General features: G+C 33.9%; 1 protein-coding gene across 4 annotated transcripts in view; it reads right to left on the reverse strand.

The window, feature by feature from the left end:
• TYRP1 (tyrosinase related protein 1) overlaps positions 1-26,012 on the reverse strand; it is a 1,209,372-nt gene that overhangs the window by 41,656 nt on the left and 1,141,704 nt on the right. For 2 of the 4 annotated variants that reach the window (XM_055351058.2, XM_055351060.2), the window contains one exon: positions 5,076-5,171. The exons of the other annotated variants lie outside the window; for them this stretch is intronic. The gene's annotated coding sequence lies outside the window, so the exon portion shown is untranslated. The remainder of the gene's footprint in view (positions 1-5,075; positions 5,172-26,012) is intronic. 4 annotated transcript variants of the gene reach the window in all.

Consider the following 26,012-nt stretch of genomic DNA (forward strand, 5'->3'; position numbering starts at 1 on the left):
TTATTTTTTTTTTGAGACAGGGTCTCACTCTGTCACCCAGGCTGGAGAGCAGTGGCACGATCAAAGATCTCTTAGCCTCACACATCTAATGGGTAAAATTCCTCATATACTCATCAGTGTTTCCATCATTAAAGAAGAGTAGCAACAGACCCCCTTCCTCACTGAGCTTACTGTAGCTGGGCAGGCAGAAATATGACTGCTAAAATATGTCTGTGGAAATTTCTAATAACGAACACAAAAAAATAGAATTTTGCTGAAGAGTAAGATCATTATAGATTGCATAATCTGTTTTTTTTCTTGCCAGGGATTGAGGTTGCTAACGTTTGAAGAAAATGTACTATTGACACTTGGGGATTGTAGAGCTTCTATGGTGCCAAGATAATATTCTGTGCTTGTATTGCTATTATCTAAATGCACAATGGGAATCGATACCATGCGTTTCTAACATCGTTAAGGGCAAGGTAGTACACTATATGAAGGATATTGTGATTACTGCTTGCACTGTGGAAAAAGCACAGAAGGAGACAAGAAATACACTAATCTGTAAAACAAACTGAAGCCTAATCAAAAGCACAGGTAAAATTCAGAACTTGGTCTACCCTATAACATTTTGAAGAATTACATGGTCTAGAGAAACCAGGAAAATTTCCAACTGTGAGAAATTAAGTACTCTCTCTTAGTAACCCTCCACTAAACAGGAAAACCAGAGATCTATGGGACTTATTGTTGGCAAAAAACACACTTCCTATTTAGGAACATTGCTGGTCCCTACTCACAAATAATGCAATGAAAAGCATTTAAAGATTTACAAAGGAGTGTGTCATCCTATCGGAAAGATTGGCCTGACTTCTCTGTTAACTTTTAGAATTGTCTTCACTAAAATGCCATAAATTGGGTACTATCAGAAATTAAATACTGCTAATCAAAGGAGACTTCAGGTGTTTGGAATTCAACTCCTCCTCCTCTTGCCTATTTTAAGGAAAATTTTTTTTAATTAGGCATTTGTGGAAGCTGACCTCACTACTAAAGGACATCGAATAATTCTGAGACCAGAAAAAAAAAAACAGTTATCTTTGGGTAATGTCAGAGAAACAGTCAAACAGAGAGAGAGATAGAGAGAGAGGGAGAGACAGAGAAGCTCAGGAGAACTTACTGATGAAAGGAAACAGTACATGCAAGAACATATGATGGGGGAGGGTTAAAGGGTAAAGCCTACTTCCTTTAGAAGCAAGAAGTAAATTGGCCTGTCATCCAAAAGGCAGCAACTGCCACTATCTCACTTCCCCTTCATTTTGCTCATAAAAGTAGCTTCATGTATAAAAAGAACTAACTGAAAGCCTAAATAATCTAAATCTTTTTTATATCTGTATAGAAATATAAAATCACATGTATAAGATTGGTCATATTGAAACATTTAGAAATAAGGTCTTGGAAATCCTACAAGTTGAAAATATTTTAAAAACCTCTTACCCTAAAAAGTTTAAAATTAAACCTTGAAATTTGCAGATGGAGATGTGTGGCACTGGATGGATTTATCATAATCAGTGTCAAATTTACTAATAAAATGGGATGAAACCCATATGCAGTGATGAATTGAGGAAGATCAAATGAGTTTGGCTACATTTCAAATAACTTTTTTAAATTGAATCAGCATATTATAATTTTCCAGGGTATAGAGGAGGAGATGAGACATTTAAGAAGTTAAAATTAGGCAATCTGGAGAGACACATGAAAAGCATTACCAGCAGTAAGGGACTTGGTGTGTTATGATTACTGCTATTTTTCTCAAAAGCAACTTGTATACGTTTAGAAGGATTATCACTCCTCCCTTTTCTTCATCTCTCTCTCTCTGCACTGACACACACACACACACACACACACACACACACAGAGAGAGAGAGAGAAACATGCATGCACACACCATATACTACTTACTCTGGAACGTATTACCCCATTACCAAAGGCCCCATTACCTAAGGGGCCTTTGGTAATATAACTCAAATTTAGGTAAGAAAACAGAGCTTTTTTCTTTTCATTTATTTTTAAACTATAGGAAGTCTGAAGAGACAACTGACATTTGGTCAATACTCACTTTAAGGATGTCTCTTCGCTTTTTAGATAACCTTGCAGAAGACAGACAATGATGGAAACCTCCTGACCCCTTCTACCTCTTCATCAGAACCAAAATTTACCTCTGTTTCCTCCTTACGCACTCTAATAATCTGCCATGAGACGGGATGTTAGAAGTTACATCACAAGAGGAGGGAATGAAGAATTTGGTAGCACTGAGGTGCTGGAAGAGGGATAGAGAGCAGCGTGAGAGCGGTGTGGAGGATTGCTGTAATGTGACTGTGGAAGCCAAGCCAGGAGGATGAGGTTCCAAGTGCAGTAACCTTGCTCAGGCACAAGATGATAGACTAGAGGAGGCACTCCCAATCACTGTTACCCCATGGACTCTGTATGGTTAACAAATATCACTTAAATTTAAATTAAGCAGATAATTAAAATAAGTTATGTCTATAACTGTGTGAGTTTGATTACTTAAGGCTTTTATTTGGGGGTGCTATAGCATCCTACCTTTTCATTGCAGAGTCACGGAATAGGGTTACAGGGTTACACTATTAGTAATATAAAAGAATTTCTGCACTTGATTGTCAATTCACATCTCTTAGTAACCCTCCACTAAACAGGAAGCCCAGGGACCTAGAATGTCCAGTATGAGGGAGTGGGTAGGAAGTAGTACTCTTCATGCAGAAATGCATACCCATTCAGAAAAGCGGCAGAAAAATATGTGTTGGTATTCCCATGGGTCATATTGAGAAAGAGAGGCCACTGATAGCATAGGCTGGCATGCTTTTTATTGTAAATGTTGGTGTTGGCATGTCTGTTTATTCACATCTATCACACACAGCATCCAGAATCTCTTGAGGTCCACAAATGCTTTGTTAACAGCAATTTCTTTATTTTGTAAAATATTTATAAAAATTCTTCAGTACAATTGTAAAAATGCACTGATATAAACTCTATAGGGAAAAAGGCCTTTTTTAAAAATTAGAAAATGATCCATTAGCACTATTTATTCTGTATTTATATCTTTCAAAGGCCTATAGATTTTTTTTCAATTATTATATTTGACTTTCACTTGTTTCATAATTCTAGCTTTTTGTCTGAGACCTTTTGTCTCTGTGGACATCATAAAGGGATGGAAACTCAAGAAGTACTGACAGCACTGGGGCAAATTTCAACACATCTCATATTTAATCCTCATACAATTCTACGAGGTAGGTATCTTTATTCATGGAGGTTCAAAAAACTAAAATGATTTGCTCGAATTTGTGTACCATTAAAGAAGCAAGCTGAGACTGAACAGGTCGTCTTAGTCCCATTTCTAGCGCTATTTCCACAACGTTACAACTGCTGTGATTGTGTTATTATATCATTTAAAATAAACAGGAAGACTAAAGGAGGGGTGGAGGGGCAGAGAGATAATTATAAAAAGCAGTCAAACATGTCTAAGGAGATGAGAAATTGATTCATACAATATATATTTCATTTTTGAACTGTGTTAACATCTTGTATTAACAATTATAGACAAAGTAGCCTATGATCTTTAATATCAAACTCCTTGTCTAATTCTGTTGTGATATTTTAGGGACTTACTGAGTCTCCTTTTAGTCAGTGGTCATTATGAAATCTTTTCCCATATTTATATATATTTGAAACACAGTCTTGCTTTGTCACTCAGGCTGAAGTCCGGTGGTGCTATCTTGGCTCAGTGCAACCTCTATCTCCCAGATTCAAGCGATTCTCCTGCCTCAGACTCCTGAGTAGCTGGGATTACAAACACCCACCACCATGCGTGGCTAATTTTTGAATTTTTAGTAGAGACGGGGTTTCACCATGTTGACTAGACTGGTCTCAAACTCCTGACGTCAAGTGATCTGCCCACGTTGGCCTCCCAAAGTGCTAGGATTACAGGTGTGAGCCACTGCATCTGGTCCTTTTTTGAAATGAGCTCAACCATTAAGTTATTTTTGTATGCAGAATTATAAGTAGGCCAATAAAAATGGAGCACTATATTTTTTCTGAATTGTTCAATGATAGTCTGCCAATATGCATGAAAAATTTAAACAAACAAAATAGGAAGCTGATGAGAGAGAAAATTAAATCCAGGTATTAATCAATAAGAAAGTTCAAATGGAAAGCAAACTCTTATTGTGAATAGATGAAGCATAATCTTCCAGTTACAAAATACTTTATGTTCTCTGTTCATGGAAGGTATGTATTAGATATTCCCTTTATTATTTTAATCACTGAATAAAAAAATTTGGTCTTTAAACATTAGTCACTCCCATCAGCACAGTTTATCATTTTTTGAAATATAATATTTTACACAAAATACTTGTATCTGGCTAATAGATTAAAAAAGATAGCTTAAAATTTACCTAAGGTATTAAACTTTCCTTTGTTTTTAGTCAGAAATTTGCTGCATAAAACTTATTGTTTCATAAGGAAGGTGTTATATACACACAACAATAAAAATGAAAAGCAAAAAGACAATAAGCCCTATTGCACATCCATCCTCATCTTCTGAAGAATAATTTGTAGTCTAAAAAAATTAAAAGAAAACTCTAACTGACTGATTATATCTTGTGACTTTTCCTAAGCATTCTTAGCTCTTAAAAGTGATCTATTCTTTCATCAAGTACTTGGTTTTTCTTCATTTTTAAAATAAATATGTCTTCTTAATTTGCACCTCATTTTCTACAGTTGTTTTTCTTTTTTAATAAAGTGCAAACATTGAAAGTGACAGTCACAGGGTAAAGCAAATCTTGTGAATTATCAGAAGGAAGATTTTAGTTCAACAATTACAACAAAGAAGAAAATATTTAATAATGAGGCTGTGAGTTCCATGACAGTAGAGGCATTTGAACAAAAGTTAGTTAAAGCGCTGGTGACATCTTGGAAGAGATTTCTACATTAGGAAGGAGGTTATACCACTGAGTACTTATTTAACTCTATTATTGTTTCTAATTTTCATAATAAATATTGTGGTAAAAACTTGTACTGCTTACCCATATCTGGTTCTTCTCTCCTTTCAGATATATGGGATTATATTTTGCCATCCCCTTGTAGCTAGGCAGAGCTATATGATGGGTTTTGTCTGTAGGCTGCATGGAAAAGTGAAGTATATCACTTTGAGTCTCAAGTATTTAGTGAGATAACTTTTATGCCTTTCTCGCTTGTGCCTGACAATTACAGAGAATATCCCATGCTGAAATTTTAGGGCTTCAAGACCCAGGCAATCTGGATTATTAAGCCATTGCATAGAATCCCAACCAATGCCACATATATGAAAAATAAACTGGTTTTATATTAGATTTAGATTTGGGAATTGTCAGCATAATATCTATTTAACTTTATCTTGACTGATAATGTGTGTTTATATTAAAAGGTATGTTTAGGTTTACTTCAGATCTGACATCTATGCCAGGAAACACAGTAATGTCTCAATTATCTCAAAAATGCAATTCGGGGAAGATAGATAGTGGAGTAGGAAATACCAGAAATCTGTCTCCTCTCCTAGGTAACAACTGTACTGGCAGAGCCTGTCTGATATAAACATTTCAGAACTCTAGAGTCTATTGATGGCTTGTATCCTCCGGAGGAGGACTTGGAAGGTGAATTGAAGTTACTTTTGGTCAATTACAGCTCTTAGCACAGCAGAAGCATGCACACGTTCCTAGATCAGTTTGCACGCATCCTGTGGGAGTCAGGGTGGACAAAGAGGACCTTATCCTCCAAATATTGGGGATCTGTGTTCTGATCACTGATTGTTGCTTATGATCACAGAGGTGAAGACAAAGATGTGGTGACTACTGCCCCTCTCCCCCTGGTGAAGTGACTTCCAGTGGGGAAGTGATTTAAATCATCAGCACCTCCTTCCCCTTTATTTTTATCTTTTTTTACCATTTTGGAAATAAGACATTGAATATTGGAAACTCAAGAGCAACTGCATATATGGAGGAAACTAGAAAGTCATCACTCATGCTCAGGGGAAGGAACAAACTCAGAAAAGATCTAAGAAGAGCTTACTTTTTTATGTCAGGTTGATCCTTAGCATAGAGAAAGCCTACAATAATCAAAAACAAAAACAAAAGGCAGGGTGCAGTGGCTCACACCTGTTATCCCGGCAGTTTGGAACACGTAGGTGGTCGATAGCTTGAGCTCAGGAGTTCAAGACCAGCCTGGGCAACATGACAAAACCCCATCTTGACCAAAAATACAAAAAAATTAGCCAGGTGTCCTGGCGAGTGCCTGTGTTCCTAGTTACTCAGGAGGCTGAGGTGGGAGGATTGCTTGAGTCTGGGAGGTAGAGGTTGCAGTTAGCCATGATCATGTCACTGCACTCCACCCTGTGTGACAGAGTGAGAACCCCTCTCAAAACCAAACCAAACCAAACCAAACCAAACCAAACCAAAACCAAAACCAAAAACAAAAAACAGAAAACTCTGGAACAAGGGGAGTATTTTATTCTCAGAGCTATCACTATTAGCTCAAATGCCCAGTGTTCAACAACAACAATCACAAGGCATACAAACAAACAGAAATTTTCTTTCATTCAAAGAAAAAATAATAATAAACCAACAGAAATAATCCTTGAAAACAATGTGATAACAGATATCCTAGACAAAGACTTTAAAACAACTGTCTTAAAAATGCTCAAAGAACTAAACAAGATATGGAGAAAGTAAAGAAAATGATGTATAGACACAATGGAAATATCAATAAAGAGATGGACTATCTAAGAATAAAAAGGAATTCTGAAACAGGAAATTTCAATAACTGACATAAAAAATTTACTACAGGAATTCAAAGACAAATTTGAGCAGGCAGAAGAAAGAGTTAGTGAACTTGGAGATAGGATGGTGGGAATTATTGTCCAAAAAACAGAAAGAACAAAAGATTGGAAAAAAGCTATCACAGCCTGAGGGACCTGTGTGACACCATTGGGTGGACCAGCATACACACTGCGGGTGCTCCAGAAGAAGAGAAAAATGAGCAGAGAGAATATTTAAAGAAATAATAACTAAAAACTTCCCCAAATTGATTAAAGACATAAATGTCAATATCCAAGGAGCTCAACAAACTAAGTAGAATAAACTCAAAGAGACTGACACTGAGATACATTATAGCTAAACTGTTAAGACAAAGACAAAGAATTTTGAAAGCAGCAAGAGTAAAGTTACTATTACATACACCAGATCCTTAATAAAATTATTAGCAAATAGTAACCAAAAGAGATCAGGGCTGCCTATCTTAATATCAGACAAAATAGACTTTAAATGCAAACATGTTATGAGACAAAAAACATTATATATATATATATATAATATATGTTTTGTACTTATATATATGATAAAAACAAAAGTTTCAGTACCACAAAGGGATATAACAAGTGTAAATACATGCCTAAAAGCAGACTGTCAAAATCTATAAAGCAAAAATGGATAGAATTAAATATATATAAACAAAAGTTTCAATACCACAAAGGGATATAACAACTGTAAACATTTACTTGTCTAAAAGCAGATTGCCAAAATATATAAAGCAAAAATTGATAGAATTAAAGGAAAGGAAATATTACCCCCAAACTAAAATTAAACCCAAAGCTGACTGAAGGAAGAAAATAATAAAGATTAGAGCACAGATTTAAAAAATACACAATAGAAAAATAACAGAGAAAATCAATGAAGCAAAAAGTTGTTCCTCAAAAAAACCAACAAAATTGACTAAACATTAGCTAGATGACCTAAGGAAAAAAAAGATTCAATTACTAAAATCAGAAATTAAAGTGAGACACTATTACCATTCTACAAAGATAAAAAGAATTGTAAGAGAATATGACAACCAATTGTATGCCAACAAATTGGATAACATAAAGAGGACAAATTCCTAGAAACACAAAGCCTACCAAGGCAAAACTATGAACCAATAGAAAATCTGAATAAACCTGTAATTAGTAAAGAGACTGAATCAGTAATAAAAAATCTTCTGACAAAGAAAAGCCCTGGACCTGATGACTTCACAGGTGAATTCTACTAAACATTTAACGAGGAACTAACATAAATCTTTCTCAAGCTTCCCCAAAAAATTTAAAGAGGAGAGAACACTGCTGAACTCATTTTGTGAGGCCAGCATTACCCTTGATACACAAAATGGGAGAAAATATTTGCAAATCATATATCTGATAAGGAATTGATGTCAAGATATGTATAGAAATTCTAAAACTCAATAACAAAATTAACCCAATTAAAAAATAGGCAAAGGATTTGAATATCTAGTTCTCCAAAATAAGACTTACCAATATCAATAAGTACATGAAAAAATGCTCAACATCACTAATCATTAGGGAAACGTAAACCAAAACTACAATGAGATACTATGTCACACCCATTAGTAAGACCGCTATCAAAATAACAGAAAATAATAAAGGTTGGTAAGGACCTGGAAAATCTGGAATCCTTGTACATTGTTGACGGGGAGGTAAAATGGTACAACTGCTGTGGAAACATATGTGGTGGTTTCTCAAAAAGTTTAAAATAGAATTACCACATGATCTAGAAGTTCCACCTCTGAGTATATACTCAAAAGAATTGCAAGAAGGCTCTTGAAGAGGTATTTGTATAACCATGTTCATAGCATTACTCATAGTTAAAATGTAGAAGCAACCCAAGTGTCCATCAACAGATGAATGGTGGATGCAGCTTGAAGACATTACGCTAAGTGAAATAAGTGAGTCACAAAAGACAAATACTGTATGATACCACTTATATGAGGTACTGACAGTAGTCAAAATAATAATGATATAAAGTAGAATGGAAGTTGCCAGGGATTGAGTATAAAGGGAAAATGGGTATTTATTGTTTAATGGGTATAGAGTTTCAGTTTTGCAAGAAGGAAAAGAGTTCTGGAGATGGATGGTATTGATGGTTGCACAACAGTATGAATTTACTTAATGTCACTGAACTGTACATCTAAAAATGCTTAAGATAGTACAATTTATATTACATGTGTTTTACCACAGTAAAAGCATAGAGAAAAAAAAAGCCCATGAAAGATATAGACATGTTCACTGTAATTTTCCAGGCTCAGAGAGATTAAATAACTAACAAAGCGTAGCTGGTAGTGAAGGTGAAATTTAAACTTAGGATAGGGTTGCCAGATATAATCAGGACTCCTAAGTAAATGTGAATTTCAGATAAACAACAAGTAATTTTTAGTGTAAGTATGTTGCATGAAAAACATACTTTTTTTGTTGTTTATAGATGGTCAAATTTATTCAGTAATCCTGCATTTTTATTTTCGAAATCAGCTAACCCTGTTTTAAGGCACACACTGTGTCTATGATGACATATTCATAGTTTATTCTATATGTTGAAGAGCAATGTAATTTTTTTACATTGAAAGTTAAAAAGGACATTGCTTATTACATTTGCAGGTTATTTTCAAACAAGGAATGTGGATAATTTGATATGAAAAGAACTGATATACTCATTGCTCCTTAACTGAAGTGCAAAGAACCAGCTGTTGCCACCATTGGTTTAAGTGAGTATGTGATAGCAGTAGGCAAACCACAGGGCCCCTTTATCTGCCATGTAGGACTTGCACCAATTTATCGCATTCATTCTTAAGGATGCTGCATTGTGTTGAGTTGTTAAAAAATTAACATTATATTTTTATCTGTCCCAGATCGAAAACCTTATAGGAGAAAGCCAAGTTTCTTTTTTGGTTCTTTGAAGTGGAAAAGAATTTAAACTATTTTTAGGCTCCTCAGTTTAATTGTTTTCCCAACTTCACAGAAGTTAGAAACATACACCAGAATTAGGTTATTTTCCCATTTCTTTGTCTCCTAATACATAGTGTCTAAAATATATAATTAGGAAAACAGACAACAATGCTTGTGATTTGTCAGTGACTTGCTGCTGGAATTTTCATATGACTTTTAGGGTAAGATTATGCCTTCAGGCAGAAATAGTTTGCATTCCTTTCTCTCTCTCTTTTTTTTTTTTTCTTCTTTGTAACTCTTATGATCCTGGAATAAACCCAAAGTTTTGAGATTGAGATCCAGCCTTTCAGTAGTTAAGCATCTCAACGTCTGGCCAAATAATTCTGTCTTTGTTGCAGAGAAGCAATGGAAGCAGCTTTCTGCAGCTTCTATTGTCATTTCAGCTATCATTTAATAACTCTATCTGTGGGAATGGCACTGGCTAATGTAATAGCACACAAAGGTGAATGAGATGTGTCCCTACTCTCAAGGAGCTCAAATCATTAAAAAGTGGCACATAATATTAATTGCTAAAAGAGAGGTAAACAACCAAAGCAATGAGAATATAGAGCATGGAATGATTGATTTTGATTAGTGATATAGGATCATTATTTTCTGTAACAAATTATTGATCATCTATGTGCCAGGCACTGTGAATACAATAAAAAGGGAATGCAAATATGTACAATGCAAAAGTGGCCCTGGTTGCAAGAAGCTTGCATTCTAGTTGAAGAATCAGGATAAACACACATGCGCGTGCACACGCGCAGACACACACATACATACACACACACACACACACACACACACACACACACACACACACAGAGAGAGAGAGAGAAACAAGTAAAAATATAAATCCCAAACCCTGACATTTAAATAAACAGAAATATACATTAAAAACATTACAAGTTGTGATACGCGATTTGAAGGAAACACACAGGGATGAAAGGAAACACACAGGCTAAGGACAGGGATTGAAACTTACTTTATTTTTTAACTAGGTCAGGAAGGTTTTTGCGTAGAGGTGGAATTTACTACAAAATCTGTTTATGATAGAGTGTGCCTTTACATTGAATTTAAAATTATATCCTTCATCTATCATTTGTAACCCAGGTAACTAATTTCTTTTTATTTTTTCCATTCCCACTATAGAAAGAAGAAATACTTGATTTTCCTTGACCCAACTTCCTTAGTTCACAATGTCAAGGTCAAAATAATATGTAGAGATAAATATCTAAAGTTAACATTTTATGTTGGAAATCACAGAATCACAATTTGTAGCATACACATAGACGAAGTGGTCTTCAGCACGTCCAAAGGAAAAAGAGGAGTTTGGAAGTTTTATCAGAAACGAATATGCTATATATTGTTTTAAAAGAAAGTTCATGGGCACCAATAAGGTTTTGGAAGCAGGCATTATGTAAAACTAGTCTTAGAGTTGCAGCAAGTTATATCCGTGTCTACTGCGTAAAACTGGTCTTATGGTTACAGTAGGCAGTTTCTGCAGCTGCGTTTGTGGAGAATTAAATTCTCTCTAATCTTTAGTGGGAAACCGTGGTTGGCCCATTTACAGAAGGTCCCTTGAAGATTCCAAAATGAGAAACATTCAAAGAGCCACAGATATTGGTATGTCATATAATCAGACACTGAGGGTGGAAATCACAAAATTGCGGTTAATTTCCTCTGAAGCTTGTGGACATCAGGATTTTACATTCATTGTCTTAGCTATTGACAGTTTTATTCCTTCTGCTCCTCAGTTGTAAAAGCAGTCTGTATTCTTTTGGCTTTCTCCATTAATTTGTCATAATATAAATCTTTATATACATATTTTACATTTTCTTCTTAATAACATTTATTATAAAAAGGAATCTGATATTAAGAAAACTGGAGAAGCAATGTTTGCTATTTCTCAGTAACTTGCTACCAGAATTTTCAGATAATTTTTAGAAGATGATGCTTTTAGACAGCAATTATTTGTTAAATGTCTGACATATTATTGAAATAATAGTTTTGTTTGTTCTTTCGTTGTTTCTTTCTTCTCTCTAATTTGAGTCAACCAGGCTTTGGGAATCTTCACCCTAACAGTAGAAATAACCTAAAACAGACTGTGTTTCTGAAAGCCGAAGCCAACTGAAGAGATTCTGTTTGATTTACTTGCAAGAAAGAAAAGTCAGTGTATCCTTATGAAGCTAGATATAATAGACCTTTAGAGTATCAGGCTCAAAGGGTTTTTAAAATCCAAGTTTCTGCCTTTTAAGTTAATCCTTATCAAAAATGTCAACAAATCATAATTCATTTAAGATTTATGGTCCATCATTCTTTTATAAGATTTGAATCCGCTTTCAAGAATATAGATAAACACTAATGTTGATATTTAAATAATAAATTGACAAGACTGGACAGTAAAGAAATCAGAAGATTAAGATGTGGGAAACTAAGAATGCATATGCTCATATATGAAAATCATAGGCTTCTAAAGAGTTCACAGTATTATAGAATGATTGATCATTTTAAAGTTAAGAAACAGATCATGCTGTCCCCTGTTAAAGATACTGTAATGGCTTCCCTTTACACATGGAGTAAAATCCTAATGAGTGGGGCCCACACTTGATTCCTGCCCATCTCTCTGACCTCCCTGTTTATTCACCAAGCTCCGATCACTTTTGTAGCCTCCTTCTCCTATTTTCCAACAGCCAAGGTTCTTGCCTTCCTGAGGACATTTGTACTTGCTGTTCCCTTTGCTTTAAAGCTCTGATATTGAGCTTTGGCAGTTGTCTGAATTAGTCAGGACTCAACTCTAATACGTACTTTTTATTTTATTTTATTTTATTTATTTTGAGATGGAGTCTCTTTCTGTCTCCCAGGCTGGAGTGCAATGGCTCAATGTGGGCTCACTGCAACCTCCACCTCCTGGGTACAAGGAATTCTCCTGTTTCAGCCTCCCGAGTAGCTAGCTGGGACTACAGGTGCCCGCCACCGCGCCTGGCTAATTTTTGTAATTTTAGTAGAGATGAGGTTTCATCATATTGGTCAGGCTGGAGTCAAACTCCTGACTTCAGGTGATCCACCCGCCTCGGCTTCCCAAAGTGCTGGGATTACAGGCGTGAGCCATCGCGCCCAACCAATGCCTACTTTAAATGGTAGATTCTTTCAATCATGTTGACTTATTTAATTATCTTTGTAAATCTCTCTCTACTGAAAATATTTTGCCCATGTGTTTCATTACTCATTTTATATCTTTCTTTTCACCCTCCGTGCCCACAAGAATGGATGTTCCACAGAGAAAGTTCCTTACCTATCATTTTCACTATTGCATTGCCAGTACCTAGAAGAGAATAGTCTGTGAAATATAATAGGAAAATATAATAAATAAATATGATAAATATTCACTGAATCGCTGACTGAGTGAATTCTGTTTTCAAACAAAAGAAGTAAAAAGGGAAATATAATGTTATAGACTTTTTATTGTCCATTAAAACAAAAAGTTTTCCTGATGGGGGATCAAAACTTTCTTGTCTACAATAATAAAGAAATTTCTCTGAAGGGGCTTCATATTGGGACAAAGCACTGTATTTCACAATGTCCTCAACAATATCCCCAAGGCACTCTTAAAAAAATTAGTTACTTATATAGTTCTCCAGCTAATATTTGAGCCCATCAGGTCCAGGCAATGAAGCAGGGATTTTTTTTTTCTCATTTTATGGGCAGCTTTTAATGTTCTGCCATACAAGCACATTTAGCCTTTCAGTGACTTCTGCTCCATCACGTCATGTATAGTATCACAAATGATAAGATCAGCCCCAACTGTGACAACACTGTGGCTGTCACCTTTCCCAACCCAGTTACTCTAATTTTTCTTCTCCATGGTAATTTTGTAATTAATACATATACAAACATAAGTATATGTACACACACACACACACACACACACACACACACACACTGCTTTTAAATCATTCCATTTCCAGATATATTCCTATTCTGTTGATATTCATCCAACATTCTTCCACTGGTTAATGTTATATTGAAAGTGAAGTACCCAGAAGTGTATCCCGTTCTTCAAATGTGTTCTTCCCAGCAAAGAATAATATGGGAATTCCAGCACCATTCTTCTATAGCATATTTTTCAACTAACCTAAAGCCTAAGCTTGTGTTGTATTTTTTGACAGCTTCCTCATCCATTGAGTTTATGGTAAATTTAATCCTTAATTCTTTACTCATGCAGTTGATTAGAGAGATCTCTTGTATCAACTTGTTTTACCTTATATTTCTGATTTTGGTGTTTGATTATTCCCTGTTATATTTTACTTGCTAAATGTTGTCAATTTTTATAGCATGATGAGGTGCCTTATTATTCTAATCTATTAATTTCCTGCTATTTATATCCAGCTCTGTGATACCTGTGAATTTGATTTGCATGCCACTATCTCTTTATTCAAAAATTTGACATAATTTTAATAGCTAAAGTTAGAGCATTTTACAGAATTAGTTATCTATATGGACATTGTTTGCTTAATGCCAACTCATTAAATAATCTATCAACCCACTGAAAAACCACTTAACTAATTCAGCACTCATTATTTTAGCTGTTACGAGACAAAATCATGAGTATCAAAATGACTTATTCAAAATTGGTCACACAATGCTTAACATTTTTACTATAAAGATGTAGAGATTAAAATAAGGAATTGTTCAGAAACATTAAAATGTTTCTGAAAATTGTGCACATGAGAAATTGTATGACAGATGAATACAATTTAACTAAAAATAATGATTCAGATTATGACTGTAGTTTCTTTATTAAAAAAAGATAGAACACACTGCCCTTAATGATATTAGTACTTGATTAGAAACATTGCCACTGATGCAAAGGAAGAATAAAAATTAATATAACAACATTTATTGAGCACTCATCATGGACTGGGTACTGTGAAAGTGCTTATAAATGTTATCTTATTTAATTTTGTCACAACTCTATGAAGGTAGTCTTTTTTACTATTGTTATTTTCCATATGAATAAACTCATAGAGATTTTAAATGAATTAGTTATGTAAAATATATATCTATATACATGCAGGCAAATACATAAACTTGAAGTCTTATTCAGGTCCTTAATGAGATCTGCAGTGCCAATATCTTCTAACTACAAATTGTTGTATGTTGCACAGGGGTCAGATCTCAGAGAACATCTAATCCAGCTGAACCTATTTACGTATAAAGAAACTGAAGTTCAAAAGACATAAAAGGAATTAATCATGTTGACCAAGTTAGAGAAGTTCCAATGTAAGAAAATTAAAACCATTCTACTTTTTAAGAATTGGAGAAAATGCCAAAGAAATATACACAAAAGAAAATAACTGAATGAATTCCACAAATGCAGTTCTCATGGATGCTTGATAACTTAGCATTGTTCATTGAGCCAAGTGACATCAGTCATGTACGTATGCATATGTACGAGCAACCCATGACTTTCAAGACAAAGAAGGCAGTATTTTCCTTTCCTCACAAGTTTGAAAGTCACCAGTTTAAACTTTGAAAATGTATTCTCATAAATTTAAGAGCACCATGTCTCCTCTTTTCTAATAAGTTTTTCATGCCATAGCCAGGCACGCAATCAGAGCCTATCCCATGAATAGTTACTTAAGACTTCAAGTCATTAAGTTTTTTATCCTCCACATGTGACTTGATCTCATGGACATAGAGAATAGAATGATAAATACCAGAGACTGGGAAGGATGGGTGGGGGAGAGTAGGGATGATAATTAGTTATGGATACAAACATACAGTTAATTAAAAGAAATACATTTTAATGTTTGACGGCAGACTAGGGTACTATACTTAGCAGCAATATTATGTGTATTTTAAAGTAACTGCAACAGATGACTTGAAATGATGCCAACATTTAAAAATGATAAACACTCAAGGTGATTGATACCCTAGATACCCTGGCTTGATCATTGTATATTCTATGCATGTACCAAACACTCATGTATACCTCATAAATGTGTAAAAGATTACATATCAATAAAACAGGAAAAAAGTGAAAAAAAAGGCATCAAGAAGAAAGTAGCACCTTGAAATAAGTACAAACAGTTGGAGAAACAGATTATTAATTTTAAAGACAATCTGCCAACTGCTTAAATGACATCTCACCTTCACATTGTTCATTAATTATATATTCACAGCATTAACTTCTGGAGATTAATTAATGCTGAGGAACAACTATAAGATATACAACCCATATTAGTTATTTAAAAGGAATATGTTAAAACCATTATTTTTAAAACTGAAAAATAAATTCACTGTATATAACTCCAGACTGGAAGTGTTACAATGTTGAGGACAGTGACAAAAAAACATAAAATAATAAAAACAAATATTATGTTGGTAGGGAAAGGCAGGTGTAAAATCTACACTGTGTTAATTATGTCTTATTTGATGTCTGTTTGGGTATACATTACAGATAAACCTTCTATTCAATGTAAATAAAAAATTTTACATAAATATATGACTGCAGTAAGAGTAGTTTTCTGAGACTGAGCTCTGTGCCATACAAAATAATGTTTTCCATCTAAATTTGATGACAAATCTCAGTACTCTGATAACCTTTAAGATTCTTAGGAATGTATAAGAAAAATTAGGTTAATCCTACTCCCAATTCTTTTCTATCTACCATGGAACTAGGCCACATAGAATTTCACTATTATAACAAATAGTTTCAGACATTTTCCATCTATAAATGGCAAGATGCACTTAAGTTCACACAGTAATTAGGATCAATGAAGACCATTAGCATTTTAAATTGCAGTAGATCACAGGAAAATGCTAAATTCTTCCAAATGTATTCCATAAAACTCTGAAAACCCTAATCCCAAAAGCACATAAAGATAGCACTTAAAAACAAAACTACAGAACCATCTCATGTAGGAATATAGGTACAAAAGCATCCAAAATAAAATAGCAGCAAATAAATTCCAGCAGCATATTGAACTACATAAATTTTAATAAATAATTCATTTAGTATATGCAAATGAGAATTTAATTTCAGGAAAATGATTAATATATTCTATCAATAAGTAAAAGTAACAGGTATTGTGGAGTTCTTAGTAAATGCTTAAAAAGACATTTAGGAAAATCTAATACCTGTTTTTGGTAAAAATATACTCGGTGAGCTTAGAACAGAATTTTTCTTTAACTTCAGTAAAAAATGCATATTTAAGTCAACAGCTACCACTGTAGTTAAAAGTGAAACATTTCAGTAATTTTTATTAAAGTTAAGATGAGGCCAGCATGGATGTTATAACCACTACTACGAACACTGTTTTAGAAGTTCTACCTAATGCAATGAGACAGGAAAAAGAAAATATATATATATATCTACAGTAACATTAGAGATAAGTTTTTGATGCTGCTCCTGCGTTGATGGTAACAATATAGAAGAAAATCAAGTTAGATATTTATTTTGTTTATTATATTGATAAGAAAAGTAGATTAAAATAGTTCATGTAAAATGTAAATATTAAAAAAGAGGTGAATATTTGACATAAATAGGCAAACACTTTTCCAATACAAAGCCTTTTTATTAAAGGGAAATTATTTATAAAAATTACAGACAAAAGCACACAAATTGCACTTACAAATCCATGAGAAATACTATCAATTGACTAATAGGAAAAATTTTTGCAAAGACAGGTTGAATAAATAGAGTTTACCAATGAATTTAAGAAAATCTATGCAATCTCATAATCAATAAAGATAAATTTAGATGTTACTTTTTGACTGCAACATTGGTAAAGCCTTTAAAAAAATAAAGCCTTCAGTGTGTAATGCTGTCCACCTTCATACAGAGCAGACAGGCATATGAATATTTATAAAATTCTTCTTAAAAGTAATTTTGCAGTATATATCAAAAACATTAAACTGTACATAAAATGACTTATTTCAAGGACACTATATTCAGTTGTCAAGTATACATAACATAATCAAGTATATGTAACATAATTATATAAGACTTCCATTGCATTTTTTCATGCTAGTGATAAATAATAAACATATTTTCAAAAATAGTGAATTAATTATGGTAAAACCATAAGAGCCACTGCAAGTTCCCTGAGAGCAAGTGACTTCATCTGCCCTAATCTCAGCTCTATCAGCTGAATCTAGAATGGACAGAGTATGCCTTGAATAACTATTTGTTAAATGAATTGGGAGAATATGAAAATATTAATAATTATGCTTGTGAAGATTGACATAAGAATAGTTAAAACATCAAGCTACATGAAAACATGATACAGATTTTATATGGAATGAGATCTCAGGTTTTAAAAATCTGTTATTTACATTTAAGTAATAAGGTGTACAGAAAAATAAAAGTATTAAGTATTGAAGTGATAGTTTTACAGTTTCCTAAACCATGTTTCTATTTTATACATTTTCCTGCAACATACATTCATGTTTAGTGTCAGGAAAGTATAAATATAATCGTTCAAAATTTTAGATTTATATTAAGCTAAATATAATAAATACAACACTGTTCAAAAGGAAATACTGTAAGTGCTATGAGGACAGGAACATGTCTCTCTTGTTCACTTTTCTCTCTCAACAACTTAGCACACTGTCTGGCTCGGAGCACATGGTCAATATTCATTCATTAAGTGGATGAACCAGTTTTGATTTTGATTACTGTATTTCACAATAAATTTTTTTAGGCCAGAATACCTTACAAATATCTTATAATGAATTCAATATTATGTTCAACTTAGATCAAATTAGAAATAACCTAACACTGGTTTTTATTCTCATCCTTTTTTCAAATGTTGTGTGTTTATTCTTTCAAATTTAATTTTGTGTGATCTTGAATGATTCTTAAAACTTGACCTTACAACATTTTACAATTAATAAATAGGCTTCTCTATGATGAGTGGTTTTATTCCTTTCATTAGCTCCTTGGGTCTTCCACATTACTTCCTAAAATACTGCTTTTCTATTATAGTAATTATCAGCGTATGTATCTGTCAATCACTATGATTTCTGTCTACATATTCGTGTATCTAGAATCCTGACTACTCTACATCCTGTGATCTCCTTTATAGAAAGGACTACATATGATTTTTGTTTTTATTCCAGATTTCAGGACCGTTTCTAACATAAAATAAGCAATTGATGCTTCTTGTTTTCATTATAACACATAATCCATGTTTTTCTAATCTATCAATAAATTCTGTCACTAATTATTCCATTCCTAATATCATACTAATCTTTTCATAAATAGTTTATATATTTCCACTAAAGAGAAGAGATTGATGCATATAAGAAAGTAGGAAACAGTGCTGGAGAGAATAAGTGTTAAATGCTGTGGAATAGACCACAGATGCTATTTACAAATAGGAAGAAATAATGATCAGCCAGTCTTGGGTTCATCACGGCTAGCATGAGAGTTGAGGTAAATTTGAAGTATAAATTGAAGTCTGCTTGCTGGGGCTCCAAATGTTATTATAGCCTGAGATATTGATCTATTAAAGAAATCAAGTGCTTCGTTCACTTTTGAAAATGAAATATTAATTAGGGTTCACGAATTTCCTTTCAGTGGGTAGATATTAAAGTGTTCATTGCATCACTAGCGCTGAATTTTAATCAGTATTTTAGAAACGGTATGTGATTATCTAAAGAAACATTAATGGAGTATTTCTTGCAGTGTCCTTTAATAGCAGGCTTGATATGGAAGGCCTCACAGCAAGGACAAAAATTAGGGAGTAAAATATGCTTTTTAAAATGTCTCTACCACATGTGGCAAATTACTCCAGGTAAATGTGATCTGACCTGTTATTGTGTGTACTATGTTTGGTATATTTCCCAACAATTTCACAGTACCTTACATTTTAAACGCCTTTTAAAATACATCTTAATAAATAAGAAATTGATGGAAAAATTTATAATTTTTAACTACATATGAAATTTCGGGTTGACAATTTATGTTAATATACATAGAAAATTTAATTAACAGCATCACATTCTAAAATCAGAAACTGTTGGTCTTTACAATGCAAATAATCTAGGTACCATTCAGTAAATTGCAAGCAAACTTGTGACAAATGATGAAACTTTGAGGTCTAGCATTGTTAAACACAGTTTAAATGTTTGAAATATGTAAAAGTCTGTGTATGAAATGTGAATGAACACTTTCCTTTAGACTTCCAGTGGTATGGCTTATGGTAGCTTGTTTTATTTATTTATTTATTATTTTGTCTCCTGTTATTTGATAATGGGTCAGAGGTTCTTTAGGCCTTATATGCATATTTCTGAAAGGGCAGCACACATTGAAAAAAATGTCACTGCATTAATGTGTGCCATTCTTGGCTTACTTGGCCATGCCCACTTATCACAACTATTGCCAAAGCAATGCTATTGTGTGTCCTCAGATTCTCTGCCCATGCAATTTAGACCAACCCATTTCCATGTTCTTAAGGTAATTATGTCCCTCCAAATGTCAGCTAAATGACTTTGACATTCAAGATTTCTAACAGCTTTTGAATGCCATGTTATCTGTGCTATTTGTAATTCATATTCATGCAAATCCCCAGTCCCCACCACATTATGCCACCCCATCTGTTGAGAAGGTTCCCACTTTTTCCCCTTTCGAATTGTGGTTGGCTAGAGAGGGTATACCCTTTGAAAATTCTCTTAAGGTATTTGCAGTCTCCATAGATTCTACTGTAGATAGGGTGTTCCAATCGTTGCAAATGAAGAAACGCATATGTTTGTCAATGTAAAAAATTTTCTTTTTAACTTAGTGCTGTCTTTGAAAATATTTTACCATTTTATTTTTTAGGGGGCTAGCAATAACTTTTCTACACAATTTTTTTTTTGTTACGTTTATCCTTTTTTTTTTTGTAAAACAAAATATTTACTTGTAACTTATTGCAATAGGGGGAACCATGTGGAAATGTGTCTAAACACAGGATTCACCTTTGCATTCTTACATGACATAAATTGTCTTTGACTTGAAGATACATGTACACACATATCCTAGTCAATGTAAACGTGAGAGTTAGTGGAATTATGTGGATAATTTAAGTAAGTTTTGTGGTTGTTTTAAGATCCTTCTGTGCGATATCTTTCAAGGTTTCCTTTTTAGTTTTTTTAAAAGACTAGATTACTCTTATAAGATATACTGTATAGTATCAAAAAGTAACCTAATAATATAGTATTATGTTAGTAGATGGCTAAGCCATTGGGGATAATCCTTTGTCTCACAGCACAATTATAAGATCCTCAGCTCTTTCATCAACTGTATTAATTTATGTTTGATTAGCTGACCTCTCCAGTCACTCATGAGAAAAATAATTTCCCATCATAAAATGAATATATTCCTGCTGCTACTCACTGTAGAAATACACTTTATATAGTTGCTCATGTGAGCAGCAGTTTAATGAGAAATCGATGCTGGTAATTTTGTCTGTCTCTATGAATTACAGTTTAAGGCTCATATTGGAATTATGCCGGTTACTTCTGATTGGAAAATATGAGACCTCTTGTACTCCTCTGTTTCCCCTGCTTTCAGCGCCAGTTGCCTATCTCTTTTGGATGCAACCTTCCCTTGCCCCAGATCCATGTGAAGAAGACTTTTTTTTAATGCTACATAGTCTAGAAGTAATCATAATAGAAACAGATAAGACTCAGTGTTGGCTTGAGAACATCAGTCTTTTACTAGAAAATTCACTCAAAATGATAACATTGTCTAATTGAATTAGACTTCCACCATTCCTGAATTGTTTGGAAATATTTATTTTTATATATTTTAGCTATTTTTTAACCATATACATTTTAAAACATGTGGTGGAAAATCTAGTGTTTTACCCCAGATATTGCATTGCTCACCTTTAATGGAAGCTCAATATTGTTTAAACTTTTGCTATTTGGCAACTGACCCAGTAGTTCTGTCATATTCTTTGAATTATACCTTAAAGGAAACCCATATTATTGACAGAATACACACCACAGTGCATTTCACATAGACATTTTTGCTACAGAATTATAAAACAGCTTGGCGTAAATCCTGCAAATTAAGCACAAAATTAAGTTATATTGCTACAAAGGGAAGGAAAGTAGTATTTATGAAAAATATACTGTTTCTTGGCACCGTAGTAGGTTATATATGTTCATATATTTTAACGTTTAAAAGCCAGTCACAGTCCTGAAAGACACAATCCTGATGCCGTAATCCTGAATGTTAAAATCCTGACACATCAAAATTCAAAACATATAATTCTGAAGAAATAAAAATTTTAAAGATGTATTTATTCACATTTTTAAAAGGAAATTTGTTTGAGAAAGACAAAAACACAATGTGACAGAACACATCATGGGCCACTTTATACAATAAAATAGGCAATACAACATACATATTTTTGTAAGCGTAAACATCTAGGTAGGCTAACAACAGACAATATAACAGTTATGAGCAGATAAACTATATTAATAAAAATAGGTCAAAAAGCAAAATGTATAAATGCATATTACTGTGGTTAGTAATTGTGTGCACCCAGCTTTATAACTGCAGTCATCTGAGGTACCTAGAAGGACAACCTAAGTCCTTTGATGAGATTAGTCAAAAACCACAGTGGGTCACTACTGCATCACAATTGCACCAGTCACCCTAAGAGCCAAGATCTCAAGGAATTTTGTCTTTCACAAAAAGCACATCTCTTCATTTACTGAGTTTCGTTTTTGCGTATGTGCATAATGCTTACACACAAAGTCAGTGTTGTGATAATGCAATTTCATTGTCACATTTGCCAAAAATGCATAAAACTAAGTATAATTCTCTAAAAGTCTTTAGACAATTTATACCTCCAGTACTGGAAATTATGTGAAGATAACATATAGAGCATAGAGAATTAGAAAAAAATAATGCTGACAATTTAAAAGAGTGAAAAAAAACTAAAAAAAGAAAAACTAAGAAATTAAAAATTTGACATATGAAAATGTGTATTACAGTATAGATTATGGGCAATTGCATGGAGATAGTCCATAGGAGCTGGCAATTTTCATGATCATTAACTGTATTTTGAAGTCTTGCATCCAGATGAATAATTGCTTTTTTTTCTTTTAGAACATGGCTCTGCTTGGAGAATACTTTTGTCAGAGGCATGTGAACCAGAGCAACTCTATCTTGAATAGGAGCTGGGTAAAATGAGGCTGAGACCTGCTGGGCTGCGTTCCCAAGGAGGTTAAGGCATTGTAAGTCACAAGATGAGATAGGAGGTCAGCATAAAATATAGGTCATAAAGATCTTGCTGATAAAACTGGTTGCAGTAAAGAAGCCAGCTAAAACCCACCAAAACCAAGATGACCACGAGCGTGACCCCTAGTCGTCCTCATTGCTACACTCCCACCAGTGCCATAATAGTTTACAGGTGCCATGGCAACGTCAGGAAGTTACCCCACATGGTCAAAAAAGGGGAGGCATAAATAATCCACCCCTTGTTTAGCATACCATCAAGAAATACCCATTAAAAATGGGCAACCAGCAGCCCTCGGGGCTGCTCTGTCTATGAAGTAGCCATTCTTTCATTCCTTTACTTTCTTAATAAACCTGCTTTCACTTTACTCTTTGAACTCACTCTGAATTGTTTCTTGTGTGAGATCCAAGGGCCCTCTCTTGGGGTCTGAATTGGAACCTCTTTTCAGTAACACTTTCACATTCATACACTACGTGGCGCTGCTCTTTTAGCAATTATTCTATGATTCCCCCCACATACCAACATGGGCATTCCTTATTGCATTTTCCCATCTTCTGTGCCATGTTTCTATGTTGTTTGTAGCGCAAGGAAATCCATTCTGCATGCATTCATGTACAGACCAAAAGTTTGGTGAAAACAATACTGGTGATAAAACAGTAACACACTTACATAATTTTCTTCTTATCTTACTATTTGCATAATTATTTTCTAACCAGTCAGTGGCTGCAGGGGCTTCAGTCATATGCAGCTTCAATTCATTAAAAGTTCCTGAAATGTCATCAGCTAGAAGTATTGCCAATGCTGGCAAACTGAAGTTTTGTGGTTGCTGTATCATGTGCCAATCCACTCGTCTGAATTTTCAGCCAAATGCCTTGGGCTGAATGGCAAAGTCGAACTTTATTGGTAACACCTTAAAATTCACTTTTAGAAGCCTTGATTGTATCGAATTCCAAATTTGTCGTTATCTAGTTTGGAGATTCAATTGAAAATAATTTTCTTCTACACAAAGGCAATAACAAAGTAATAATTGTGCGTAACATGATGCAAGTACCTTGTGATGTTATTTTCAGAAATTTAGATGTTAGGGATTTCAGACAATAGAGTTTTAGACTTTAGGAATTTTTAACATTAGAAATTTTGATGATTCAGGATTTCAACATTTGGAATTATGGCATTTGGGATTGTATCTTTCTGGATTATTATCCAAATCTATAATATGTATTCCTCACAATAACCTTTTATGTTTGTTGTTTATGTAGATTTCATGCCAGGCAATGAGTTAGATATTGAGGATACTATAATAGAATCTTAGGATCTGGTGCTCTGTTCTCCTAAGATAAATAATAAAGAGTTGAAAATATGCATACGATTTAATATTGGCAATACAGGATGAAACTGCAATGAAGACAGTCTGTGTAATACAGTCATGGCTCAAAGGGATGAACTGTCTTCTTCTACCAACCCATTCACAGGATTTTAAAAATTGAAATACAATTTTAGAATAGTAAAATGCCTAGATGTTAAGTGTACAACTTGATGAGTTTTTCCATATCTAGTCACTCATGTAACAACTATGAGAGTAATATACAGAATATTTCCAGCATCCCAAAGGTTCCCACATGTCTGTTTCTAGTTAAAATGCTTCTCCACCTTGAGAGCATTCTGGACCAGGCGCGGTGGCTCACACTTGTAATCCTAGCACTTCCGGAGGCCGAGGTGGGAGGATTACTTGAGGTCAGGAGTTCAAGACCAGCCTGGCCAACATGGTGAAACCCCACCTCTATAAAAATACAAATACAAATAATAATAATAATAGTCATAATAATAATAATAATAAATGGCCGGGTGTGGTGGCACATGCCTGTAATCCCAGCCGCTTGGGAGGCTGAGGCAGAAGGATCCTTTGAACCTGGGAGGCGGAGGTTGCAATGAGCCGAGATCATGCCACTTCACTCCAGCCTGGGGAACAGAGTGAGACTATCTCAAAAAAAAAAAAGAGAGAGAGAGAGTATTCTGTACTCTTTTGCCTAACAAACATATATTTTTGAAATTCAACCATGTTGTATTTAGCAGAAGTTGTATTATTTGTTATTGTTACCTAATAAGTAATTATATTTATGAAATCAATGATGTACTTTTTAATGCTAAACGAACTTTACTTTTATTATGCACTTTTTTGCTTGTGCAAATGGATCTTTTTTATTAATTTTTAATTTTTGTGGGTACATAATAATTGTACAAACTTATGGGTTACATGAGATATTTTGGCACAGGTATGCAATATGTAATAATCACATCAGGGTAAATGGTGTATCCATTTTCTCAAGCATTTACCCTTTGTTTACAAATAATCCAATTATACTCTTTTTAAAATGTGGAATCAAATTATTTTAGAGTACAGTCACCTTGTGTTAGCAAATACTAGGTCTTATTCATTATTTCTAACTATTTTTTGTACCCATTAACCATTCTCACCCCCTAATTCCCAGCTTCTCACTATTCTTCTCAGCCTCTGGTAACCATCCTTCTACTTTATGTTCATGAGTTCAATTGTTTTGATTTATAGATCCCACGAATAAATGAGAATACGTGATGTTTGTCTTTCTGTGCCTGGCTTATTTCACTTAACATAATGACTCAAGTTCTAACCATGTTGTTGCAAATAACTGGATCACGTTCTTTTTAATGGCTAAATAGTACTGCATTGTGTATATGTACCACATTTTCTTTATCCATTCATCTTTTGATGAACACTTAGATTGCTTCAAAATTTTAGGTATTGCAAACAGTGCTGCAACAAACATAGGAATGAAGATATCTCTTAATATACACTGATTTTCTTTCTTTGGGGCATATACCTAGCAGTGGAATTGCTGGATCACATGGTAGCTCAATTTTTAGTTTTTTGAGGACCCTCCAAACTGTTCTCCATAGTGGTT

The sequence above is a fragment of the Gorilla gorilla genome, chromosome 13 (genome assembly GCF_029281585.2).
Source record: "Gorilla gorilla gorilla isolate KB3781 chromosome 13, NHGRI_mGorGor1-v2.1_pri, whole genome shotgun sequence".
Taxonomy (NCBI): domain Eukaryota; kingdom Metazoa; phylum Chordata; class Mammalia; order Primates; family Hominidae; genus Gorilla; species Gorilla gorilla.